Genomic DNA, 15605 nt, shown 5'->3' on the forward strand with positions numbered 1-15605 from the left:
CATTTTGGTTCTAATCAACCATGTAAGTCACTTTTCACCATATTAGAGTCATTTTGCACCCTGTAAGAGTCACTTTCCACCATATATTGATAGAATTAATATGTTAACATAATATACATCCAATTTGACATCGTTTTATTACCTATTAAACCAACTTTCATACAAGTTAATTTTGTTCCACATTTTGGCTCTAATCAACCATGTAAGTCACATTTCACCATATTAGAGTCACTTTGCACCCTATAAGAGTCACTTTCCACCATATATTTGTACAATTAACATGTTAACATCATATACATCCAATTTGACATTCTTTTAGCACCTCTTAGTTTCACTTTCACACTAGTCAATTTTTTTCCACATTTTGGTTCTAATCAACTATGTAAGTCACTTTTCACCATATGAGAGTCAATTTGCACTATATAATAGTCATTTCCCATCATATATTGTACAATTAACATGTTAACATCATATACATTTCAATTTGATATCGTTTTATGATAAGTGGCAGTTTATACCACTTAGAACGTCTTATAATAGCTTAAATTGGTGTCTTAAAATCAAGTATTTTGTGTATTTGATGCGTTTTTCTAGGGTTTGTGCATTTCAGGGTATTAGTTGCATTTCGGGAGAGAATTCATTAATAATAAGCTTGGCATGTGTTCAGCATTGCAAGTGAGAAGATAGGAGCAGATTGTAGCGAAGAAACGGAGCAAAACAGATCATTTTTCCAGAAGGGGTCTGAGCGCCCGCTCAACTTTTGAGCGCCCGCTCAGCTTTTGAGCGCCCGCTCAGGAAAGCTGAGTGGCCGCGCAGGGTCGTAATTTCAGATTTATTATTATAGACTTCTATTTCTGTTTGGCTTCCAACTTCTGAGCTATCTGGGTTTTATGGGACTTCTATATAAGTAGATTTCAGAGACGTTTCACAAAGGTTGAATCGTAGTATTAATCGAGGACCGAAGGAGATAAGGAAGAAGACCGTTTTAGCACACCGCAATGAAGAGAAATTATATTTTCTTGTGATTCTTTAATTCGTTATAACGTTGGATGCTAGTTTTCTTACTTTGAACCTATTTACTCTTGTGACGTACTCTGGTTTAATATAAGTACTTTTAGTTATTATTCTCTTGTGTTTATTTATCATGTTTTCATATGAACCCATGATGACGATGAGTTCTAACATGGGCTAATCGTGATCATGGGGTCGTAACGGATTTACTATGGAATTCTTTAGTTAGTTGTTTAATACCTTAGTGTGTGATGATTGTATGATATCTAGTATTGGTTGTGCGTATTTGTCTTATGTGCGTCGCGAATATATAAGATAGGGTGTTAATATCTTGTGAAGCGACGGTGGATTTTGAGATTTAGAACATGCCATGCTAGCATAGGTTCATGTATGAATATGCATGATTAGTGGGTAACTCTAACCTTTTTATTCGCCCTATGTAATCAAAAGGAATAACTTGTGCTTAAATCGTTATGTTGTCAATTTCTGTAGACATATAGGCACTCAACATAATTGATGCCTATTCAACTTCTATCTTAATTGTGGATGTGTGGTAGAATGGTATTAGTACAATGAAAGTTGTCTTTTATCAGTTTCATATTATTCGATTAATATCATCACTGTTGCAGGCTAAGGGTAATAACAATAGCTATTGAAGGAAGTAGTAATGAAGTTTTGATCTCATGAGTGTTTTAATATTGTTAATTTGAGTGTTAATTTAGTGGTTAATTATAGTAGTTAATTGTAGTTAATAATTAGTTAATCAACTCTAAGTGTTATTGTCTTAACATTGAGAAGTAATCATACATTGGTGAGTGAATTAATTGAACAATAATTAGTCTGAGTCTCTGTGGGAACGAAATAGAAAGTATTATATATTACTTGCGAACGCGTATACTTGCGTGTGTTATTAGCGCGTGTTTTCGCCCTAACAAGTTTTTGGTGCCGCTGCCGGGGACTCGACGTATTTGTTTAGTTTATGTACTTACCATCATTGGTCATTAGGACTCAGTGATTAAGACGTGTGTACTTATTATTTCCGGTTGTGTTTTAGGTACTTTAGCGAGCATTTATGCAAACTCGTTCTCGTACTCGCAAGAAGACTTTAGATACAGCTGAGGAGACAGACGAAGTTCTTAATATTCCAGAGAAGATAGATTTTAAAATTCGGATTCAAGAAGTGAGCAGAAAGAACCTTTAATCATGGGTGATCGTATTATTCCGGCAGATTCAGCTCTTATGGAATTTTCTCGGCCCAAAATTGATGACATTCTCAAGCATCCTGTATCCGTCTATTCAGGCTAACACCTTTGAAATCAAGCCGGGCACTATTCAGATGGTGCAGAATTCTGTTTCTTTCGGAGGTGCTGCGACTGAAGACCCCAACATGCATATAAGGAATTTTATCGAGATCTGCAGTACTTTCAAATACAATGGTGTGACTGATGAGGCTATCAAGCTGAGGCTTTTCCCATTCTCTCTGAGGGATAAAGCTAAGGACTGGTTACATTCTGAACCAGCTGGGTCCATCACTACTTAGCAAGATCTTGCGCAAAAGTTTCTGGTGAAGTTTTATCCAATGGTGAAGACTGCGGCTATGAGGAGTGCTCTTACTCAGTTTGCGCAGCAACCTACAGAATCTATGTGTGAAGCTTGGGAGCGCTACAAGGAGATGTTGAGAAAGTGTCCACATCATGGAATGCCTGATTGGATGGTGATCACTGGTTTCTATAATGGTTTGGGGGCCCAATCTCGGCCCATGCTCGATGCAGTAGCTGGAGGCGCCTTGTGGGCCAAAAGCTATACTGAGGCTTATAATCTTACTGAGACTATGGCTGCAAATAAGCATTAAAACCCAACTCAAAGGATGATGCCTGGGAAGGTAGCAGGTATTCTGGAAGTCGATGCAGCCACAGCTATTGCAGCGCAGCTCCAAGCGCTGTCTATGAAGGTCGATTCTTTAGCCACCTATGGGGTCAATCAGATAGCTATGGTCTGTGAGCTTTATGCAGGTTCTCATGCTACGGATCTGTGTTCTCTTGTTAACGAATTTGTTCAGTACATGAACAATTATCCGTGACAACAACAGCCTGTGCCAGCTACTTATCATTTTAACAACAGAAATCATCCAAATTTCAGCTGGAGTAATAATCAAAATGCTATTCAGCAACCATATCAGCAAGGCGTGAGTAAACAGTTCAATCCACCTGGATTCCAGCAACCGCAACATTATGCTCAAAGGCAATAATATCCTCAACAGGAAGGTGCAGCTGCACCCACTAGTGCTGATTTTGAGGAACTTAAGTTGTTATGCAAGAGTCAGGCGGTTTCTATCAAGACCTTGGAAAATCAAATTGGTCAAATAGCCAATGCAGTGCTCAATCGTCAACCTGGCACACTTCCCAGTGACACTGAAGTGCCAGGAAGGAAGGAAGCTAAAGAGCAAGTCAAGGCTATTACCTTAAGATCTGGAAAAGTTGCTGATGCTGAAAAAGCAAAAGAAGGAGAAGCTGAAGTTGGTAATGAAGAAGCTAAGCAAAAAGAGAAATCGGAGGAACCAAGGAAGACTACTGTTGAACACACTCTGTCTGAAGGTAATACAGGGGAGAAACAGCTCTATCCTCCACCACCTTTCCCTAAGAGATTGCAACAACAAAAGCTGGATAAGCAGTTCGGTAAGTTTCTGGAGGTGTTCAAGAAACTTCACATCAATATACCTTTCGCTGAGGCTTTGGAGCAAATGCCTAGTTATGCCAGATTCATGAAGAGTATTCTTTCAAGGATGGTGAAACTGGATGACCTTGAGACCGTTGCTCTAACGGAATAATGCAGTGATGTGCTGTAGCAAAAGTTACCTCCAAAGCTTAAAGATCCCGGTAGCTTCACCATTCCTTGCACCATTGACAAGTTGTCTTTTGACAAGTGCCTTTGTGATTTGGGAGCAAGCATCAATCTGATACCGTTATCGATCTTCAAAAAGTTAAACTTGCCTGATCTAAAGCCCACCTACATGTCTCTACAATTGGCTGATCGTTCTATTACTTACCCAATAGTAAAGGTGGATAAGCTCTTCTTTCCTGCAGACTTTGTTATTCTGGATTTCGAGGAAGATAAGAAGATTCCCATAATCTTGGGAAGACCTTTCTTTGCTACTGGTCGTACCTTGATAGATGTGCAGAAAGGTGAACTTACAATACGGGTGCAGGATCTAGATGTGACATTCAATGTATTCAAAGCAATGAAATTCCCTACAGAAGATGAGGAGTGCTTAAAAATGGGTTTGATTGATTCTGCGGTTACTTAAGAACTTGATCATATGCTAATGTCTGATGCATTAGAGAAGGCCTTAGTGGGGGATTTTGACAGTGATGATGAGGATGGCAATGAGCAACTACAATATCTTAATGCTTCTCCCTGGAGGCGAAAGCTAGACTTGCCGTTTGAATCTCTTGGTGCTTCTGACCTCAAAAATGCTGAAGGAAAGCTCAAACCATCTATTGAGGAAACACCTACCTTGGAGCTTAAGCCATTGCCTGAACACTTGAGGTATGCTTTTTTAGGTGATGCATCTACTTGCCCTGTTATTATTGCATCTGACCTTTCATGTAGTGAGGAGGACAAACTCTTAAGGATTTTGAGAGAATTCAAATAGGCTATCGGATGGACTATAGCAGACATCAAAGGGATCAGCCCTTCATATTGCATGCATAAGATTCTGCTAGAGGAGGGTAGTAAGCCGACTGTTGAGCAACAGCGCAGACTTAATCCTATCATGAAAGAAGTGGTGAAGAAAGAAATTCTGAAGTGGCTAGATGCAGGAATCATTTATCCTATTTCTGACAGTTCTTCGGTGAGCCACGTGCAATGTGTACCTAAGAAAGGAGGTATTACTATGGTAGCCAATGAGAAGAACGAGCTCATCCCCACTCGAACAGTCACAGGATGGAGAGTATGCATGGATTACAGAAAGTTGAACAAGGCCACAAGGAAGGATCACTTCCTGCTTCCATTTATTGATCAGATGCTTGACAGGTTGGCCGGTCATGAGTATTATTGTCTTCTGGATGACTATTCAGGGTATAATCAGATTTGTATTGCACCAGAGGATCAAGAAAAGACTACCTTCACTTGTCCATTTGGCACGTTTGCTTTTCACAGAGTTTCATTTGGGTTATGTGGCGCATCGACCACTTTTCAGAGATGTATGATGGCTATATTCTCTGACATGATTGGAAATAATGTCAAGGTGTTCATGGTCGACTTCTCCGTGTTTGGACATTCGTATGATGAATGTTTGAATAATCTTCGTGTAGTACTCAAAAGGTGCGTGGAAACTAATTTGGTGCTCAATTGGGAAAAATGTCATTTTATGGTGCGTGAAGGCATTATTCTTGGGCATAAGGTCTCTAGCAAGGGTCTTGAGGTGGACAAAGCCAAGGTGGGAGTCATTGAAAATCTTCCACCACCTATTTCTATGAAAGGAATCCGTAGTTTTTTTGGTCATGCGGGTTTTTATCAGCGTTTCATCAAGGACTTTTCAAAGATATCTAAGCCGCTGTGCAACTTGCTTGAGAAGGATGTGCCTTTCAAATTTGATGATGACTGCTTAACGACATTCGAGACTCTTAAGAAGAGTTTGATAACTGCACCAGTTATTACAACACCTGATTGGACATAGCCTTTTGAGATGATGTGTGAAGCGAGTGATTATGCGGTGGGCGCAGTTCTTGGGTAGCGCAAGAATAATCTTTTTCATGTGGTCTACTATGCTAGCAAGACCTTAAATGGGGCCCAAATGAACTACACCATTACTGAAAAGGAGCTCTTGGCTATAGTCTTTGGTTTCGAAAAATTTCAATCTTATTTGCTTGGGACAAAGGTGACAGTGTTCACTGATTATGCGACCATTCGCTATTTGGTTACAGTGTTCACTGATCATGCGGCCATTCGCTATTTGGTTTCCAAGAAGGATTCGAAGCCGAGACTCATTTATTGGGTGCTCTTACTACAGGAAATTGAGTTAGAGATCAAGGATCGAAAAGGTACTACTGAGAATCAAGTAGCTGACCATCTCTCTAGATTGGAGAATTCCGAGTCTACTTCACATGATAAGACATTGATCAACGAATCTTTTCCGGATGAGCAGTTGTTCGTAGTTCATGAGGAAGAGCCATGGTTCGCAGATATTGTGAATTATCTTGTCAGCAATATAATGCCTCCTAACTTGACCACAACTCAAAAGAAGAAGTTTTCATATGAGGTGAAGTTGTATATGTGGGATGAACCGTATTTGTTTAGACAGGGAGCTGACCAGATCATCAGGAGATATATCCCATTCTGTGAGACGGAGGGGATATTACGAGACTGCCACTCCACAGTTTATGGTGGACACTATGGTGGTGAGAAGACAGCAGCTCGTATTCTGCAAGCAGGTTTTTTCTGGCCTACTTTGTTTAAGGATGCTCATCAGTTCATTTTAAGGTGTGATCGTTGCCAAAGAGTGGGAAATCTTACGAGAAAGGATGAGATGTCGTTAAATGTGATGCTTGAAGTCGAGGTCTTTGATGTTTGGGGAATCGATTTCATGGGGCCTTTTGTCTCGTCCTGTAATAATTAGTACATCTTGCTGGCAGTCGATTATGTCTCAAAATGGGTAGAAGTCAAAGCTCTACCGACTAATGATGCAAAGGCAGTGTTAAATTTTCTTCATAAGCAGATTTTCACAAGGTTCAGAATGCCACGAGTAATCATAAGTGATGAAGGGTCGCATTTCTGCAACCGTAAGTTTACTTCTATGATGCAGCGCTAGAATGTGAACCATCGAGTTGCTACTGCCTATCATCCATAAACAAATGGTCAAGCGGAAGTGTCTAACAGAGAGATCAAGCACATTTTAGAGAAGAATGTTTGTCCGTTAAGGAATGATTGGTCTTTAAAGCTCGATGAAGCTGTTTGGGCTTACAGAACAACATATAAGACTCCACTTGGGATGTCCCCATTTCAACTTGTGTATGGTAACGGATGTCATTTACCTGCGGAGCTTGAGCATAAGGCCTATTGGGCGTTGAAGAAGTTGAACCTGGATCTAGATGCAGCTGGAAAGAAGCGAATGCTTCAGCTTAATGAACTAGATGAATTTCGACTCCAAGCGTACGAGAATAAAAAAATGTACAAGGAAAAAGTGAAAATGTGGCACGATAGGAAGCTACATCCTAAGTTATTCGTGCCGGGGAAACAAGTTCTCTTATTCAACTCTCGTCTCCGACTTTTTCCTGGGAAGTTGAAATCAAGGTAGTCGGGACCTTTTACTGTCAAAACTGTGTTTCCACATGGAGCGGTGGAGAGTTTTGAGAATGATCCCGACCAAGCATTCAAGGTTAATGGTTAGCGTTTAAAGCACTACTATGGGGACACGGCAAACCGGGAAGTGGTTAGTGCTGTTTTATTGTCAACTTGAGGAAGGTACGCATCGTCAAGCTAATGACGAAAAAGAAGCGCTTCGTGGGAGGCAACCCATGATTTGTTGTTACAGGAACCCTTAGAAGTTAATAACCTATCCAAAACCACAAAAAACTCAGAAAAACGGAGCTTGGGAAAAAAAATTCCAGAAGCCCCCTGAGCGACCGCTCAGGGGTCGACTGGAAGAATTTTTTTTTGTCCAAATAAAAAACCAAAAAAAAGCTGAAAAACAAAAAAATAAAACACATCCCCATTACCCACGACCTATTTCCCCATTACCCCATGATTTTAACCCTCAAACCCTTTCCTAATCAAATTTTACCCTAATACCTACCCTATATATACATACACCTATCCCATATATCCCCCATACACTTTCAAATCTTAAACTCTCTCCCAAACCCAAAAACACAAATCTCAAACACTTTTACTCAATTTTGATGGCACCCAAGAGAGCAAGGACTATTGATAGCAGCAGCACTGTCCCTACTGCTGATTCTTCGAGGGGTACTGCTGCGAGGCCTCGTTTGAATGATAGGGCTGCTGATGAGGAGTACACTAGGCTTCTAGGGAAGCCAATTTTGAAGGAGAGGGGATTTTTACAATCGGGGAGGGATGGTGAGTTGTTGCCTATGATTGCTGAGAAGGGGTGGATAGCTTTCTATGAGTCTCCTGAAGCAGTGCCGATGAGCGTGGTTCTCTAGTTCTATGCGAACGCGAAGGCCGAGAAGAATGGGTATTCTGTGGTCCGGGGGATGACGGTTGATTATCACCCTGCGGTGATTCACCATGTGATTGGGCAGCGACAGAGAAAGCCCCCGGAGGAGAACTGGAATGAGAAGACTGCTGAGGATTTTGACTTGGATTTGATTTGTGCCACTCACTGTAGGCCGGGCACAGTTTGGACCTTCAAGACTGGAACTAATGAGTATCGTCACTTTCCGGCGATCGCCATGAATAGGTATGCCCGTGCATGGAATGCTTTTATTTGTGCTAATATTTTGCCTACTTCGCATGCACATGAGGTCACAGTTGAGAGAGCACAGTTATTATGGAGAATTTTGAATGAGGAGTACTATGTGGACCTTAGTGAGTTCATCTACCAAGGAATTCTGAAGTTTTTAAGGGGAGCTAAGCACATGAACATCCCTTATGCATCTACGGTTACCAAGCTTTGCCGAGCGGTGGGAGTTCAGTGGCCGTCTCATGAGCAGTTGCAGTTGCCGGCCGCTCCTATTGATTCCAGGACTCTGCATGCGATGCAGGAGTGGACCAGTGGTGAGCCCGAGGAGCATGGGCTGGGTTATCATCTTCCAGGAGGGCGTCTAGCACGAGGTGCTACCATGGCGAGGCCAGAGCGAGATGAGGTTGGTTCTTCTAGAGCTCAAGAGGGTGCTGGGATGGCTGATGCCCAGTATAGGAGGCTGTCACGGAGGATGGACGCTATGTATGAGACACAGAGCAGGTTTGCTCAGGAGCTCACCCTTGTACTTGGGACTACTTTTCGAGGCCTTGGAGCTGACATACAGTGGCCAGTTTTTGGTGAGGACTCTGCATATCCGCCTCCTGATACACCACCCTCTGAGGGTGATGATGATGATGATCTCTTCGAGTAGGTATACCATGTGTTCCTTTCTACTACCTTCACTGGGGACAGTGAAGATTTTAAGTTTGGGGGTGGTAGTTAAGGAATATTTTGTGTGTGTGTCATGTAGTTGCATGTTCATGATAGTTTAGTTCATATAATTGCATAATATTTGCCATGTAGTTTTTTTTATTTATAGCTTTATTTGTTTATCATGTCATGTAGCTCATGCATTTACCATGATCCCTTTAGCGCTGATTTACCAATTGATTTGTGATGTTGAGGCGAGTGTTGTGATAGCGTTAAAGTGATGTTGAGTCGTGTAGGGTGATATGCATGCTAGAAACACTTGTAATTTCACTAAGTATTAGAGAATGCTTAAGGACTAGATTGTTGTTATGGTTTGATGGTTATCGAGGTTAATCTATTGATTATGCTTAGAATTTTATAATAGGTTCTTAGTGATAAAAGGCATGAAAAGAAAAAAAAATGGAGTGAAAAATGGAATTCATTGCTAATTATGGCTAGGCGTCAAATGGCTAGTAGCCGGCTCGTATTTTTATGCGAGTAGTCTAGGGTTGAGCAAGATAGAGCGAAACACACTTGCTCAGAAATTTAGAAAAAAAAAGAGAAAAAAAAAATAGAAAAAGAAAAAAGAAAAAGAAAAAGAAAAAAATAAAGAGTATGCATAATTGATCAAGAGTGGGCTCTTTGGTATTCGAGTTATTAAGTTCTTAGGGGACTTTGTGCCTAGTGACCTAAGGCTTTTATAGTCTGGGATCCGCTAACCTAACGCTCGTTACATGGATGCCATTGTATAAGTCTTTTGTGGACCTCACTCATTGCACGGTCAAATAAGCATTTGAATAAAAGCATGATTCCGTAATAAGCTCTATAATCTTGAAGTGTTATAAGTCACTTTGTGCCTAGAATTTTTATTCTTTGTATAATCATGCGATTGCCTTGATAATAGTTGAGTCATGATAATTGATCTAGTTTCGAAGCATATCTGTTAAGCATCTGCACACACCACGTTTCTGGCTGTATGTTAGTTTTTATGATTCGATTGATCATTATTCGTCTAATTGCATTTGTTGAGATGTCGTAAGTTGGTTGGTTTGGTCGTAGTAAGGGGGATCGCTGTATTTCATATAGATTGCATTCATGCATGTTTTTATTTTGTTTTTGAGTCTGTGACGCTTGAGGACAAACATCGATTTAAGTTGGGGGTGTGGTAAGTGGCATTTTATACCACTTAGAACGTCTTATAATAGCTTAAATTGGTGTCTTGAAATCAAGTATTTTGTGTATTTGATGCGTTTTTCTAGTGTTTGTGCATTTCAAGGTATTAGTTGCATTTCGGGAGAGAATTCATCAATAATAAGCCTTGGCATGTGTTCAGCATTGCAAGTGAGAAGATAGGAGCAGATTGCAGTGAAGAAACGGAGCAAAACAGATCATTTTTCCAGAAGGGGTCAGAGCGCCCGCTCAGCTCTGCTGAGCGGCCGCGCAGGAAGCTGAGCGCCCGCTCAGGAAAGCTGAGCGGCCGCGCAGGGTCGTAATTTCAGATTTATTATTTTAGACTTCTATTTCTGTTTGGCTTCCAACTTCTGAGCTATCTGGGTTTTATGGGACTCCTATATAAGTAGATTTCAGAGACGTTTCACAAAGGTTGAATCGTAGTATTAATCAAGGAGCGAAGGAGATAAGAAAGAAGACCGTTTTAGCACACCGCAACGAAGAGGAAGCATATTTTCTTGGATGCTAGTTTTCTTACTTTGAACCTATTTACTCTTGTGACGTACTCTGGTTTAATATAAGTAGTTTTAGTTATTATTTTCTTGTGTTTATTTATCAAGTTTTCATATGAACCCATTATAACGATGAGTGCTAACATGGGCTAATCGTGATCATGGGGTCGTAACGGATTTACTATGGAATTCTTTAGTTAGTTGTTTAATACCTTAGTGTGTGATGATTGTGTGATATCTAGTATTGGTTGTGCGTATTTGTCTTATGTGCGTCGCGAACATATAAGATAGGGTGTTAATCTCTTGTGAAGCGATGGTGGATCTTGAGATTTAGAACTTGCCATGCTAGCATAGGTTCATGTATGAATATGCATGATTAGTGGGTAACTCTAACCGTTTTATTCGCCCTGTGTAATCAAAAGGAATAACTTGTGCTTAAATCATTATGTTGTCAATTTCTGTAGACATATAGGGACTCAACATAATTGATGCCTATTCAACTTCTATCTTAATTGTGGATGTGTGGTAGAATGGTATTAGTACAATGAAAGTTGGCTTTTATCAGTTTCGTGTTATTCGATTAATATCATCATTGTTGCATGCTAAGGGTAATAACAATAGCTATTGAAGGAAGTAGTAATGAAGTTGTCATCTCATGAGTGTTTTAATATTGTTAATTTGAGTGTTAATCAAGTGGTTAATTATAGTAGTTAATTGTAGTTAATAATTAGTTAATCAACTCTAAGTGTTATTGTCTTAACATTGAGAAGTAATCATACATTGGTGAGTGAGTTAATTGAACAATAATTAGTTTGAGTATCTGTGGGAACGAACTAGAAAGTATTCTATATTACTTGCGAATGCGTATACTTGCGTGTGTTATTAGCGCGTATTTTCGCTTGAACATTTTACCACCTCTTAGTTCCACTTTCATACAAGTCAATTTTGTTCCACATTTTGGCTCTAATCAACCATGTAAGTCACTTTTCACCATATTAGAGTCACTTTGCACTCTATAAGAGTCAGTTCCTACCATATATTTGTACAATTAACATGTTAACATCATATACATCCAATTTGACATCCTTTTACAACCTCTTAATTCCACTTTCACACAAGTAAATTTTGTTCAATATTTTATTTCTAATTAACCATCTAAGACACTTTTCACCATATTAGAGTCACTTTACACCCTATAATAGTCACTTTCCACCATATATTTGTACAGTTAACATGTTAACATCATATACATTCAATTTGACATCGTTTTACCACCTCTCAGTTCCACTTTCATACAAGTTAATTTTATTCCATATTTTGGCTCTGATCAACCATGTAAGTCACTTTTCACCATATTAGGGTCACTTTGCACCCTATAAGAGTCACTTTCCACCATATATTTGTACAATTAATATGTTAACATCATATACATCAATTTGACATCCTTTTACTATCTATTAATGCCACTTTTATACAAGTTAATTTTGTTCCACATTTTGGCTGTAATCAACTATGTAAGTCACATTTCACCATATTAGAGTACTTTTGCAACCTTTAAGAGTCACTTTCCACCATATATTTGTACAATTAACATGTTAACATCATATACATCCATTTTGACATCCTTTTACCAACTCTTAGTTCAACTTTCATACAAGTCAATTTTGTTCCTCATTTTGGTTCTAATCAACCATGTAAGTCACTTTCACCATATTAGAGTCACGTTGCACCCTATAAGAGTAACTTTCCACCATATATTTGTACAATTAACATGTGAACATCATATACATTGAATTTGACATTGTTTTACCACCTCTTAGTTCCACTTTCGTACAAGTAAATTTTGTTCCACATTTTGGCTCTAATCAACCATGTAAGTCACTTTTCACCATATTAGAGTCACTTTGCACCCTATAAGAGTCACTTGCCACCATATATTGTTAGAATTAATATGTTAACATCATGTACATGCAATTTGACATCCTTTAACCACCTCTTGGTACCCCTTTCCTACAAGTCAATTTTGGGCCACATTTTGCCTCTAATCAATCATGTAAGTGACTTCTCACCATATTATAGTCACTTTGCACCATATAAGAGTCACTTTCCAACATATATTGGTACCATTAACATGTTAACATCATGTATATGCAATTAGAAATCCTTTAACCACCTCTTAGTGCCACTTTCACACAAGTAAATTTTGTTCCACATTTTGGTTATAATTAACCATGTAAGTCACTTTTCACCATATTAGAGTCACTTTGCACCCTATAAGAGACACTTTCCACCATATACATGTACAACTAACATGTTAACATCATATACATCCAATTTGGAATCCTTTTACCACCTCTTAGTTCCACTTTCATACAAGTCAATTTTGTTCCATATTTTGGTTCTCATCAACCATGTAAGTCACTTTTCACCATATGAGAGTCACTTTGAACCCTATAATAGTCAGTTTCCACCATATATTTGTACAATTAACATGTTAACATCATATACAGTCAATTTGACATCGTTTTACCACCTCCTAGTTCCACTTTCATACAAGTCAATTTTTGTTCCACATTTTGGCTCTAATCAACCCTGTAAGTCAATTTTCACCATATTAGAGTCATTTTGCACTCAATAATAGTAACTTCCACCATATATTGATAGAATTAATATGTTAACATCATGTACATGCAATTTGACATCATTTAACCATCTCTTGGTACCCCTTATCTACAAGTCAATTATGGGGCATATTTTGGTTTTAATCAATCATGTTAGTGACTTCTCACCATATTAGTCACTCTTGCCATCATATATTGGTTCAATTAACATGTTAACATCATGTATATATAATTAGAAATTCTTTTACCACCTCTAAGTGCCACTTTCATATAAGTCAATTTTGTTATATATTTTGGCTCTGATCAACCATGTAAGTTACGTTTCACCATATTAGAGTCACTTTGCACCCCTATAAGAGTCACTTTCCACCATATATTTGCATAAATAATATGTTAACATCATATACATCCAATTTGACATCCTTTTACCACCTCTTAGTTCCACTTTCATACAGGTCAATTTTGTTCCACATTTTTGCTCAAATCAACCATGTAAGTCAGTTTTCACCATATTAGAGTCACTTTGAACCCTATAAGAGTCACTTTCCACCATATATTTGTACAATTAACATGTTAACATCATATATATCCAATTTGACATCCTTTTACCTCCTCTTAGTTCCACTTCCATACAAGTCAATTTTTTCCACATTTTGGATCTAATCAACCATGTAAGTCACTTTTCACCATATTAGAGTCACCTTGCACCCTATACAAGTCACTTTCCACCATATATTAGTACCATTAACATGTTAACATCATATACATCCAATTTGACATCCTTTTACCACCTCTTAGTTCCACTTTCCACAAGTAAATTTTGTTCCATATTTTGTTTATATTTAATCATGTAAGTCACTTTTTACCATATTAGAGTCACTTTGCACCCTATAATTGTCACTTTCCACCATATATTTGTAAAATTAACATGTTAACATCATATATATTAAATTTGACATTATTTTACCACCTCTTAGTTCCACTTTCATACAAGTCAATTTTGTTCCACATTTTGGCTCTAATCAACCATGTAAGTCACTTTTCACCTTATTAAAGTCACTTTGCACCCTATAGAAGTCACTTTCCACCATATATTTGTACAATTAACATGTTAACATCATATATATTCAATTTGACATCCTTTTACCACCTCTTGATTCCACTTTCATACAAGTCAATTTTGTTCTACATTTTGGTTCTAATCAACCATGTAAGTCACTTTTCACCATATTATAGTCACTTTCCACCCTATAATAGTCACTTTCCACCATATATTTGTACAATTAACATGTTAACATCATATACATCCATTTTGACATCCTTTTACCAACTCTTAGTTCAACTTTCATACAAGTCAATTTTGTTCCTCATTTTGGTTCTAATCAACCATGTAAGTCACTTTCACCATATTAGAGTCACGTTGCACCCTATAAGAGTAACTTTCCACCATATATTTGTACAATTAACATGTGAACATCATATACATTGAATTTGACATTGTTTTACCACCTCTTAGTTCCACTTTCGTACAAGTAAATTTTGTTCCACATTTTGGCTCTAATCAACCATGTAAGTCACTTTTCACCATATTAGAGTCACTTTGCACCCTATAAGAGTCACTTGCCACCATATATTGTTAGAATTAATATGTTAACATCATGTACATGCAATTTGACATCCTTTAACCACCTCTTGGTACCCCTTTCCTACAAGTCAATTTTGGGCCACATTTTGCCTCTAATCAATCATGTAAGTGACTTCTCACCATATTATAGTCACTTTGCACCATATAAGAGTCACTTTCCAACATATATTGGTACCATTAACATGTTAACATCATGTATATGCAATTAGAAATCCTTTAACCACCTCTTAGTGCCACTTTCACACAAGTAAATTTTGTTCCACATTTTGGTTATAATTAACCATGTAAGTCACTTTTCACCATATTAGAGTCACTTTGCACCCTATAAGAGACACTTTCCACCATATACATGTACAACTAACATGTTAACATCATATACATCCAATTTGGAATCCTTTTACCACCTCTTAGTTCCACTTTCATACAAGTCAATTTTGTTCCATATTTTGGTTCTCATCAACCATGTAAGTCACTTTTCACCATATGAGAGTCACTTTGAACCCTATAATAGTCAGTTTCCACCATATATTTGT

General features: G+C 38.3%; 1 non-coding gene across 1 annotated transcript; it reads right to left on the bottom strand.

The window, feature by feature from the left end:
- Positions 1-2605: 2605 nt before the first annotated feature.
- LOC141721943 (small nucleolar RNA R71) lies at positions 2606-2712 on the bottom strand. Its single transcript, XR_012574983.1, has one exon. It is a non-coding gene; the product is annotated as a small nucleolar RNA R71 (small nucleolar RNA).
- Positions 2713-15605: the final 12893 nt, after the last annotated feature.

Source organism: Apium graveolens, chromosome 4 (genome assembly GCF_009905375.1).
Source record: "Apium graveolens cultivar Ventura chromosome 4, ASM990537v1, whole genome shotgun sequence".
In the NCBI taxonomy this organism is placed as follows: domain Eukaryota; kingdom Viridiplantae; phylum Streptophyta; class Magnoliopsida; order Apiales; family Apiaceae; genus Apium; species Apium graveolens.